Source organism: Zootermopsis nevadensis, unplaced genomic scaffold (genome assembly GCF_977971745.1).
Source record: "Zootermopsis nevadensis isolate Lab colony 2312 unplaced genomic scaffold, Znev_1.0 Znev_ptg000029l, whole genome shotgun sequence".
NCBI lineage: Eukaryota > Metazoa > Arthropoda > Insecta > Blattodea > Termopsidae > Zootermopsis > Zootermopsis nevadensis.
Genome location: NW_028259161.1, coordinates 5,753,475 through 5,766,818, shown reverse-complemented (window position 1 = coordinate 5,766,818; position 13,344 = coordinate 5,753,475). Strand labels below are relative to the sequence as shown.

Here is a 13,344-nt window from a genome sequence, read left to right as displayed (position 1 = left end):
CAGAGTACAGTGCTGTTACTATTTTGTGTATCCATCTGCTTCAGGATTAACTAAGAAAACCTACAAGTGCTAGAGCGGAGGATTAACATAAAAATTAATAAAATTAAAACACTAACAACTCCGCACTTGATAACAGCTCGTAATCAGTTAGATACTCGATTATACAAATCCCGCATTTTATAAAACGATTTCTTGGGAGAGGTAGACACAGATAGGAAGGTAATATTAAATGGTATCTCAGTTACAATGAGAACTGCTTTCATCAACCTCAAGATAAGGACAAGTGGTGGGCTGTTGCTAAAATGAACCTACGAATTCCACGAAGAAGAAATATTTCTTGACTAGCTAAGAGACTACTAGCTTCTGAAGTAAAGTTCTGCTCCATGGAGTCCGTTATGAATTCCGAAGTGTAATTTCCGAAATAACAATAACTTCTATTTCATTATATCTTGAACTACTGCCTCACGATTTAAGATTAAATAAATTTCGAATTGCTCGGGCAAAGATCCGATTTTGGACGCCCAGTCATTCCGCTACACCAAAAGAATATCGACAGTGAATTCCTGTCAGTATTACGGTATTCATAAACGAATTAACCCAAGTTGTGTGCTCAGACATCTGTTTATCCCCAGAAGCACAATCTGTGCACGACATTTTCGAGTAGGAAGGCAGTGACATCTTCAGAAAGCCTCTTATGCGACCAAAGAAACTCTTAACAGCGTCAGTTTTCTCTTCTCTCTATTCAGCTGCAGTACACAATATATCCGATACGTTGCGCCACGTGTCGAGCTGCTTTTACCAACGTCGTATTTTACCACGCAAATCCGATTCGTATTCTGCATGAATTCAATTTCCTATTGTTGGTATTTGATGAAGTGTGTATAAAGAACACATTTTCTTGAGGCTTTAGCCACGAGTTGTTTCCTGTTGCGAAAAACACAGTTTGTTTAAATATATCTTTTCTTCATCGCCTTTACTTCTTCAAAATCTGTCCGCGTGTTAACCATATGGGCCTATGAAACAGCCTTTAGGCCGATAGTATGAAACACGCCCTGCCCAGAGTTTTTCAAACGATGAACGAAAAGAAGGAGCATATACAAACTCTAAGACTTGAAAAGTTTATGGCAAAGGCGCAATGTTATAGTTCCAATTGACACATGTACATCCACGATACACTATCGACACTGAACTGGTTCACATAATAATTGCCCTTCTTTTAAGGAATAAGGTAAAGTTTTTTGTTTACTTCATTGCATATTAATGAGAAAGTACCACAAAACAGAATACAGTTACTTAAGCAACTTTACGAGAATTATTCAACGACTAATATATGTTGACAAAATTAATTTTACAAAACGTAATATACACACTATCTCATACAAAGCAAAAGTTAATCTCATCAAATAAAGGCTAGGATGGGGGCGAGATTTAGAACACATAAAATAAATGAGAAATGGTTACAAAAGTTTAGTCTGAAAACCTGAAACCAAAACACTACTTGGGATACCTTGGCATAGATGTGAGAATATTAGAATAAACGAGAAATTGGATTTTTGAGTGTGGATTGGATTATTCTGGTTTAGTACAGGGACCAGTGGGCACACTTTCGGGCTCTAATAAACGAGGGGAAATTTCTTAGCTGGCGAAACGACTACGAGCTACTCAAAGAGACTGCTGCATAGAATTAGTGAATGATACAGATCAATCCATCCCTTCTTCCCAAAGAAGAATAACGATTTTACAATGGCTGTTTTACTTTCTCTGCTGTTTCGTAGAGAAAAACTTCGAGACGAAAGCAAACAAACGCCATTCAAAGAGAACCATATTCTTTTATTTTTGTTTAAAATGTAGCGCTACACAGTTTGAACAGTCTGTCCCTGCACATTATAAATTTAAATCCAAATCGAATATTATGCAGTAAGCAACGAACCTCGATTTCAACTGTTTAATGTGGCTTTCTCATTTGAATAATCCGCATTCCCCTGGACGCATAATGAAAGCTTCATTGCAGTCAGATTCTTAAATTCGACTGTGTACTTGCATTTCAGTTTCGAGTAGATTTGTTCCACCGTAATACTTTCCCAGATTGTTATGCATGTAATGCATTCACACAGGGTCTTCACTGCAGTTATGGGACGTGCATAAAAAGTAGTTCCCAGACATTTTGACAATAGTTACATAAGCCTAATTTTAAGGAATAATAAAATGTGTTATGTCGCCTTATAGTATTCCGGCTTCTTTAGATGATTTCATTATGACTTCGCTTAATGAAAATTATTCGGTACTTGAAAACAGTAATCTCTGCAGATATTTTAATTTCTCGCTGTGGTGAATTCATCAGTTGTAATCTTCTAGGCTGTGACGCCTTGAACTACTTTAGTTCCATTCCAACGAAATGTTGGTACCTACATACAAGAAAACATAACGTCACAATCCAGAAGATCACAACTGACACGTTAATGGACCAACCGGGTAAGTTTGAAACAGGGAAGCTCGTAAGATCTTTTCTCACCATTAGTGAATAAAGCACAGTAAACCGATGAAAAATGGCATTGCTATGGTTTATACTGCTAACACTTCCGACGCAACACTCAAGAAATTGGATTTTCTTCATTTGTTTGTGAAAATAACTAAATCAAGAGAACAAAAATTCAGGGATCTCAGTACCCCCAAGAAATATATCGAGACATGAACACAACACAGTAGGAATTATAGAACTCTGTATCTACCATAAAAATGTAGTTTTGTAGTAAAGAAAAACCCCACATTATATAAATTTTACATGAAATTGTGAATGTTTTACTTGTGTACAAATAATTTATTGAACGATATTATCTTCGTCTCCCCTCTGCGGCCCGTTCTTTTTCTACATTCTGCAGTTCACTGCAGTGACATGACATTGTGGTATTCAATAAATCTCTGTTCTGCCTACACATTATATTTATGGGTTTTATATGATTCTCAGAGTAAACAGAAATTATGTAAATAGTATCGTTGTTATTTCATTGAGCTAGGAAAGGAAATATTAAACAATATTTATAAAAATCTTCTTGCATTACAGGCTTGATTTGGTCTTTGGTTATAGGCCCACTTGTTAGACTTAGATGACAAAAAATAACCAAATACTTACTTAAAATGTTTGATTTCTGAAACATCTCTACGAGAATCTAAGACGTTAAAATTTCACTTGTTTAATATTAAATAAAATATACTATAGACACACCTCGAAAATTCAAATTTGTTAGTTATAACAGAAAAGTAGCTGTAATGCACAACAGAATAAAATGTCAGATCTCTTTGAAATCAGAAAAGTTATAAGCTACCATTACAACACTACAATTGTTTTGTTGCAAAACATACTGGTACTCGAAGTCACGACCATTTATGATCTGATAGGCTATGTCAGCACTTTCTCAAGTCTCTATTCGGAAGCGATGCCATGGCCCACCAAACCTGAATGGTCGCTAATGAGGTGAGAAATGGTAACCCGTTACTAAGAGAGGAATGCTTGTTAAGGAAAAGTTGCGTCTATTGATTACAGGCTGTATAAGACGTAATTCATCACCACAGAATGGTTGAGTTTCCAACCCCATCTATTATGTCTGATGAGATTTCAAAAATTGCAAGAAAAAGACAATTGAACAAGGACGAAAATCTTCCTCATCAACTGTCTATTCATAACATCGCCATTCCCGCTTATTCATTAAAATGGAGAACAAAGACATCGGTATCGCCATTATAATCCCCGAGAAACCCAGACGCTAATACTGGCATCCAGCTACAACACGCGCATGATGGTCCTTACACGGTATCAGCTCCGAAGTTTAGGTGGGCTGAGAGACGTATCAAAAGAGACAACGTGGAAGAAACTAGATAATAAGAGAAACTGTGTCCCACCTCGACTTTATTTCAAACACGCTGCATGGATCAAGAACAAATGGAGCACAAGTCCTTGATACGAAACTCATGGCGTAACAAAATAGCCATTTATATGCTCACAACAGGATCGCACGCCAAGTCTTTAAATTGGATTAAATTCTTACTTTCTTTCAATCTCTTCGTCCTTTCCTCCTTCCAATTTATTCCTTTCTTTGCTTAATTATTTCCCTTCTTTCTTTCTTTATTTCTATCTACCTTGCCGTTCGTAATCATATCCTGAATTTATTAATTTATTTCGTAATTTCTTAGGAATATTTGTATAAAGAACTAAGCATCTATCATGAACTCAGTCAGTGCTGTGAGTCGGCTACAGACTGAAAGGCCGGGGTTCGATTTACGACACAGACGATAGATTTTTCTCTTAGTTACAGCGTCCAAATAGACTGTGGGGATTACCCACCCTCTTACCTAGTAAGTACCTAATATTACTCATCCCCTGAAGAATGTGCATGGATGGGACAAGAGGTGTGCACCGGGTATTGGTTGGGAAGCCTGAAGGGAAGAGACCGCTGAGGAGACCTAGACGTAGATGGGAGGTTAATCTCAGGCGGGATCTGTGGGAGATAGGAGTTGAAGGAGACTGGATTTTGTTGGCCCAGGACAGGGTCCGGTAGAGGGCTTTGGTTAATTCGGTGATGAACCTTCGGGTTCGGTAAGCCATCTAGTTAGTTAGTTATTAAGGGAAGTCTATAAAGTATTTCAAAGCGTGAAGATTATTTGATGAAAAACGGTAGCCTGTTCTGTCCAATGTGAAGAAGATTTTTTGATAGATGAAGTTTAGTAATCTGAATACTGATAAAAATCTATTCAGACAGAATTGAATCGTTTTGTACTTACAGACAGATAGATAGATACAGAACGGGTTAGGAGCCAAACAGAAAGCACTAGTTGTTCTACACTGTCGTTTGTAATCATGCCTTAAAATTACGATAAATCTTGACCGCTTAAACACTGGGATCCCCCATCCAAGGGTCGTATCAAATGTCAAAACGAATTACTAATTTCTGAACTTGAATAGGAGACGAAGAACAACCAGAAATTCGTAAATCTCTGTATTGACGAAAGAATTTTTACATCGTGTAACAGTCTTTAATGAGTGCCTGTGCAATTAGTTTGCACAGAATATAAAATTCAAAATATTTATTCTCTCCAACCACCGACTTACCAATCGATGCATTCTGCACCCGCTTGTTTGCATGGAAGTCTAATTACGTAACTGGTAAATGGACTACAACGCTATTTATATAGACTTACTCGTTTGTCAGCCGTGAGACGGAGGCAGGCAACGTCGTAAGGCTATGCTGACAGAACGCAAATAACAAGTCTCTTGAGGAAAACAGGTCTGTTCTAATGCGCAAACTCAGAAACAGGAACAATGAACACAGTCGAATTGAAACAACCGAGCTCGAATTTAAGTTGTGAAATCCAATTTATTTAATTTATTGAGATTCATGATCATCTAGCAGGTCTGCCATTTTCTACTGGTTTTATGAAAATCGTACCCTGTAAAAATTTACGATTATAGCTTTTTAACTCCGGATAGGATATATTTATTGAGGCTGGCAGTACGTTTCCTTCGGCGGGGGATGGAGTAAAATCATGGTAGATGGACTCACAGACCACCTAAAGTTTCAGTCAGAGAGGTGTAAATTGTGTAGGGGTGTCCAGTTTAGTTAATGACAGGTTTGAAGTATAAGAATATCTTTCAGTGACATTTTATGTAGGTTTAAGCAGTTACAGGCAATATAATAATGTCATCTGAAGATGGAAGTAGAGAACACTGCCGAAACGTAGTGCACTGTATATCAAACACACCTCAAACAATGGACAATGCCCAACATAATATTCTTACGAAACTTAGCATTATAAACCCCAGGGTTAACTGTAGTGCGTTACCACCTGTTTTAATATTAAATTTTGAAAATTGTTTACATACTGCATTTATGGGATTCGTATGATTGTAAGTTAAACAGGGATTATTTCCTTACACAGCATTAACTAACTAATCTTTGCAATGCAAAGGCATTGCCTTTGAGGGGGGGGGGGGGTTAGGCGAGACCTGAATTTTTATATATTATTATAATGAGCTTCCGCTTTAAATGAGCATGAAATCAATAATAAATTTATTCTCGCCACTACTTGACATTTCTGTCGCCTTTACCAAACGTTCAAGTAGAAATTCCTACCCCTGAATGATTCCATGCAAAATTCTCCACAAAGAAAGGGAGACAACACGCAGCATCAGGAAGAGAGAGAGAAAACAGTGCCTGGAGATTAAAGGGCGTTCATAGTCCGCGGGAAGAGATAAAGGGAAAATTTAAAGCAGGGCCCTTCCTTCCTACTTCCCGTTTCCGCGGCCATCGCAGTGAGGATCCAAGCGACGATGTGATTCTGTTTTTATCTGACGGCCCGTTTTCATCACTTCTCTTAGTGCGCCTTCTTTATCTCCAGCAGAAAGGAAAGAGGTTTGCCGACCCCACGCTCGGCGTTGCTCATGAAACCAGTCGCTCGAATAATTTACCCACACCCATCCATCCCCACAGCGTGTGCACAATCTGTTCTTCCTTCAATCTTCATTTAAGGGTACTCCCTGTCAGAGAAAGGCTTCGGTAATTAGGGAAATTGCAAAATAAACCATATTTTAAGCTATCTGTAAGGATAACGAACCGTCTCTGAGAGTAGTTATAAAACGGACTGGTCTGTAATATTATTGCATGATTTTATTAGCTGTAATGTAATAGGGTCATCAGTGGAAACACGAGGGCAAACGACTTTGGATCGGGAGATGCTAAGGAGGATGTAGCACTGTGTGGGCGTCCTTACAGTTCTAACGATGGTCGAAACTTCCACTGACGTCATGTTTAAATGGAAGAGAAAATTCAAATACAAACCTCAGACAATGAAGTGGTCCATGTCAAACAGAATCTACCTGATAGGCTTATGTGGAAGAATTAAACTCTATTAATCTTGTTCTTAGAGCATTGACAACTCTGCGAATAAGTTGTAGTATTTAGAACGATTAAAAGTAAAAATGTAGATTCGAAATTCACAAAAGAAAGTAACATACGACCTACAGGACGGGTCTTCAAGATTTCTTAGGAAATAATTTCGGAAAATAATGCAGATTGTCGGTTGGTGGTACGGAAGAGCGGGTTGCCTACCGCTTACGTGATTTCTGGAAGTACACGACCCGCAGTAATAATCATAAGTTCTTGTTTCCCATAAAATGATTTGGAAAACAAGGATCACGTATCTTTGCGAGCGGCCATTGGAAGTAGGTTTTTCTGAACACCTGGCAACACCGTTGACGCATCACGAGAGTGAACACAGTTACATTTTCTAATGGTTTTTATGGTGGCGAATAAATTTATGTGTGGGCGTGAACGAAATTTCATAATTTTTCAAACCCTTATTTTTATTAAATAACTTATTTTCCTACATTAACTTCGAACGTGGGATTAACCACAAATAAGTCAACTCAAACACGCATAATTTTCTACTTTTGTCCTGTGTTATACCTCATTCTTTTTCATAAATACGAGCTACAAAGACATTAAAAATAGTAGTATCGTATTTCCTCTGAACTATGTGAAATTAAATTTTTAAAAAAAACTCACTAAACATAGCACAAATTTTAAGGAAAATTCCTTAGTTTTACACATCTCATTAAGTAAAACACTAGAGATTTTCATTATCTCTCCCCATTACAGAAAACTGATGTCATTTTATTTATGGCTATAATAATATTAAGAAAACACACTCTTCTTCAAGATGTTTATTTACTGTCGTAACTCATTACGATAAGGTTGAAAGGACTTGACATCAAAATGTAAGAAGTGTGCAAATAAATAATATGAACAACCAGCGTGTGGGATGACCCATACAAGGAAAACAAAGGTTCAGACAGTCAGCTTACAATCATTAGGGTCAAAAGACCACGGGGTACTCGCGGGCCGGTTACGGCCCACTGCACTTCTTCATGGCAATTCGGCATTTTGTGGTTTCAATGAAGTTGGTTATGCTGAGCAATAAGTTCATTATTTAGTAGGAGTGTGATGTCACTAAAACAAGTGCTAGGACTACACAGTGTTTTAGTACGACAGCGGTCAGCTCATAACAATCAACTAATATTATTAATTATTCTACATATGCCGCCTATTTTGGGAGGGAGACTAGGTCTATCAATTCTCCAACAGAATTGTTAATTCTATCCGTTTTGTCATCAATCACTCGCGAAACAAAAGTCTGTATATGACTTGTAATACATTCTTCATTCATACCTACAACATTAATTTCAGAAATTTTCTGGTGGCGCCAACATTTAGCGAAACAGTCTGCAATTAAATTAGTTAATGCCTAAACACAGAGACATATCTGAGTTACAAAAATTAGTTACTATGCAGGAAGGAGAATGAACCACTTCTAAAATTTCCAGCAAATAAATCTCTTTCTCGGAGAATGGACAATCCCTAACATAACTGATTCGATATGAAGCATTCACGCAGTAATTACCATGCGTTAAACGTCTTCTGACCTGTTTTGCTCGAATCCAGATGCAATAATAAATTGCATCGAGGAGAAAGGCCGAAAGCATCTGACACAAGTGGGCCAGGTATTTTGAATTCGTTGAATGAATAATGTGGTGATAAAACAAGAAAAGCGCACTAAAATATGACAAAATATAGGCCTACTTTGATAGTTTGTGAGCTACAGCCCACTCTGAACTCTGGCCTTTCTGCAGATTTTTTTCTCCAAGGCAACCAAGAAGTTACCCATACGAACTGTGACTCCTTGGAAGTGGGGGGAGACGGGGGAGTCCTTTGTTTAGAAAAAAAAACTTGAAATCTTTAGACCAATTGATAACACAGATGAACTTTGCGCCGAAATAACTTGGATGTTATAGTCACATGCGCATTATACACACGCATAAAGACACACTGTAGTTCGCATCACCAAACAGTCTCTGCACAGCCAGTAGCCTATTACGACATGACTACTTTGACATTACTAACAGCAGCATTGCTGATGGTAGCGGTGTCCGTCGCACAGAGGCACAATCTCATCGACTGCAGGTCACAGGCAGGTGATCGGCTTCTAGCTCAAGAGTCTTCTGCCAGATCATTTAAGTTTCTAAGCTACGTATCTGACGAAATAATAATTGATGTGGGGAGAGAAAATAGAATTAACTGTGTGGAAATCATTGACCGATGGAACGATGGTACCGGTGGCTTTGCCCAAATCATAGAAGGCGGGGTTACCCACACTTATGTGAAAGTGAAAATAAGGTCAAAGTTCAACAGGAGTTTCTGGTTCGATGTTAAAGTTTATGGACAATGACGAGGAAATGGTAAGTGCAGAGACAATGTGTGTCAAAGATTAAGGGGCAAACTTGTGGCCTAATCTTATTTTTAGGTGTGGTTCAAGGGGCAAAATGAGAAAATATATATTACTTTCGTCGTGAATTAATATTGGCATGGTAGACACATTCAATTTTCTATTAGGAACGACAATTTTGTGTATTTGCTACATGAGTAACAAACATATTTATAGATTGTCGGCAGATTCTGATAAAATGTCAATTACTACACTTATATTAGGCTATAAATATATTTTGTTACGTGTTTCCGTTCATTTAATTTTAAAGACGATTTTTTTAAAGCCTATATTTTATGTCTTATGGCAGATTCTTATGAACCTCAACATACGAGACACGTTACACGAACAATAACGTTTGTAAATTTCATTCGTGTTAATTAATTCCAAACTCCACAGCACATAAGTTCCTAAATACATTTCTTGGCACACTTCACCAAAGCATACGCCTAAAAGAAAAATTTCCTAAATAAAAGACATAGGGATCCATAAAATAATTTGTTACATCTTATAACGTTAAAATTAACGTGACATAGAAAATATTAGAAGAGGTATAATATCTGAAAATATAATTTTATAGAAAGTCACTCCTTATTGTAAAAATACCAATACGAGCCAATGAAATTACTTACATGAAAGAGTAAAATGTAGGCGCTCGTAATAATAAATGTGGGCAATCTATATTCCGTAAATAACGCTGTAACTGTTGGAATTTGTTATCGGAATGCTGTTCCATTTATAGTTTTACTCAACAAACATTAACCACCTTTTCGCGAAGCTCGAAACTCATTTATTCGTTTTGTCATCAATCCCTCACGAAACAAAAGTTTGTACGTGACACGACACAGTCTTCGTTAATATTTTAAGCTCTTTGCTTCACCTTCTAGTGCTTTGTACTCCCTTTCATTCCTCCAATCAACAGCTATTAACTTATAATTTACTATTACATATGTCTCTCAATACACAGTCTCTTTCACCCAAATATTCTCTTGATTCATTTTGTGACAATTCAAATTATTTGTATCCCTAGAAGCAACAGAAAACGTTCAGCAAATGGGTAATGAGGACAGTAGTATCCTAGTATAGTACATATATGTCTCTAATTTCAAGGTAAACGATAATGTACCAGTATCCTCATTTGTTAAGGCATTACGTAACGCAATCGGTAGATAAAAATCTTGTGATAAAAGTGCTTAGATATATTAAATTGTGTTTATATTTTATCCACCTACAGATGACAAAACAACTGGCAACTTTGTAAGAAATTGAAACGAAGATGACGGAAAATTCCAGCTATTGGCGACTTCTATTTGAACGGAGGAAGAGAATTTAAAGTACGTCAATATGAAGCACGTATGTTATGAAGTTATAATGTCCAAAGCACATGTCAAATTTCGTTTAACTTATAACGAATTTCAAGCTTTTCGTTTTATAAATTTTTCATAATTTCTGAAGAAACTCTAATAAACAACAATTGATAGCATGTTCTTTATTATTTCATCATCATCTATGGTGCTTAGGCCCTTTTTCGGGCCATGACCTCCCCACTTAGGAGGATTCTTGGTCTTTTGAAGCGTGCATTTGTGAGTAGTGAGTGACCAGCCCACTGCCTCTGCACACAATTTATACTCATTCCTGACGTGACTGCCAAAGCCATCTAGCAGGGAATCATGAAACGAGTGAGATATGGCCGCTGAATTTTGCTTATAAAACATCTCGTTCATGCTCGTAAGGTTCTTTTACATGCCGTAAATCTACGACATGGGACCACCGACTTTACTTCCCCTCCGAAGGAAGTTTTGCTACGGATTTTTATCACCCTTAAAAATCCATCGACCTCGGTGACGAGCACGTTAACCACTAGTCCACCGAGGGCGACTTGTTACTTACATAGTAGCGTTAATTGTCTAAAAATACCCTTCATCACACTCCCGCTCACATCACAGACAATGATTGTGCGGTCGTTGTTTCATTAGTCCAAAATAACCAGATCAAGAAAATTGTAATTATTAATACTGTGATAATGATAATTGCGTTATGTTGGCCACTATGTAGCCACTTGAAGAGTGAGACAACATTTATAACATTAATAACATTTTTGGGGATTGGACTTCTAAATCTCACAAATTTCTTCGTCATCACGGACGCTAAATAATACAATACAATATCCTCAGGTCAATTATCAATTTATACATATCCTAATAAAATAATAATATATTGTATTATATTGATCTCACTACTTCAAAACATCCCAATTACCCTGTGATAATAGAACTCAAATTTTGAAGTTTAATGAAGAGCGCAATAGGCTTACTCCATTAATGAGATTGTGATTTTATGCTGGTGATAATTTCATATATCAGAACAACAGTTGCGAATACGTCCTGAAAATACGATGCTGTATGAAACTAGCATTAACTTACTAATTTTACTAATTGAGACCGTAAATTCTAAATGGACAATCTGCAGATCATATATATAAAGCCACTCACAGGGCGGCCGGGCTTACGTTGAAATCCGTCAGAACTAGAAAGTGAGTGAGGCAATTCTAAAGGGGACAGCTATAGTTCATTACTTAGTACAAATTATTGTTATGGAAATGGACACAATTAAATTCTGTTTGCTTTCTTCAGGGTCAGCAAAGCGTCAAGAGATTTTTTTTATTTTACAACACAACTTCATTCGCTTTTAACGGGGTAGAGTGAATTAGTTTAAAAGAGAAGTCTTACTAATTTATTTATAAATTTAATAATAGTCACAACTTTTACAATGATGCAATGCGTCGAGGAATTCTCAGGCTACAATCCATTCGTGTTAAATAAAATTCCATCGTTTTGTAAACGACGTTTCTATAATCTTAACTGGCATTCCATGTCTAGTTCTCTTAAAACCGAATAATTTCCATGGCACTTCCTCGTATTATTCTGGAGATAGTAAAGTTATCTGTTGGAATATAATCTTACGAGACTGTGTCATGATATCGTTCATGTTCCAGCGTGTTAGTCTTATGACATAGTTTCAACTGTAATTCAACTCGCTGTTAAAATAGTTAATACTATAATGGATGAGCAGAAATGATATTCACAAGTCCATACCCTTCTGAGGTACAGAACATCATTATCCTCCCAACCAAACAAACAACTCACTAGTCGCTTTGTCACATTTTAAATATATCGTCGGAGCTGACCAATGGCAGGAGTATTTACTTTCACTGATATCAGAAAACAAAGATTTTCAGAACTGAATTATCGGTAGATTCTGAGCGAGATAGCCTTTTTCTAGTGAGGACTTAATTAAAATGAAAATATGGACACCAGCAACTTCGTTTTAATCAATGAACTCACGACAAATTTTTGCTTGAAAACAGCTGATTTAAATTTCATTTGAGCATGTTTAATTTAAAGTAAACTTATCGTAGTAAAGTGTCTACATTTGTAACATTATACACGCCACTTATTTCAAAACATAAACTCTTCAGCTGCTCCTAAGAACACCTAATGGTCTGCCATCTGCACAGACTTTATTAGAAGTCAGTAGGGTTATACAACTGAAGGTACTCAACGTAAAGTAATAACATTGTTTTGCAAAGAAAGTTTTGTACATGATTTGCCATTCTGTGATGTCTACAAATTTCTAAACCTGGAAAGCTTCGCAATTTAACATCTACGTCCCTGTGGATATACAACAATATGCTAACTCGACGGAAACTAATGTTTGTTACGACAGCCAGCCGCACAGCAAATTATGTCTTGATAATCGCGTTACAGTTAACTATTCTGACTCGAATAAGAGCCACAGTCCGCTTTGTAACATCACGCAAGGCAATGCGAGATATTCCGGCGGCAGCTGACCAACAGGCAGCAGCAGATTTGAACAATCTAACCTTAGTGTCTTACATGATACACCGGAATGTATTGTTTCAATTTAAATCATGTACTGCATTTCAAAGACTAGTAACAAAATCCATGTCACTTCCTGACAGTATTATTTATTTATCAGTAGATTATTAAACGATCACTTGTTCTTGTTTCT

At 37.0% G+C, this 13,344-nt stretch overlaps 1 protein-coding gene across 2 annotated transcripts in view; it reads right to left on the bottom strand.

Moving 5' to 3' along the window:
• LOC110840451 (uncharacterized) overlaps positions 1-13,344 on the bottom strand; it is a 103,390-nt gene that overhangs the window by 78,849 nt on the left and 11,197 nt on the right. The window contains exon 1 of one of the 2 annotated variants that reach the window (XR_015537693.1): positions 5,194-5,243. The exons of the other annotated variant lie outside the window; for it this stretch is intronic. The gene's annotated coding sequence lies outside the window, so the exon portion shown is untranslated. Of the gene's footprint in view, positions 1-5,193; positions 5,244-13,344 lie in introns of those variants that run through there. 2 annotated transcript variants of the gene reach the window in all.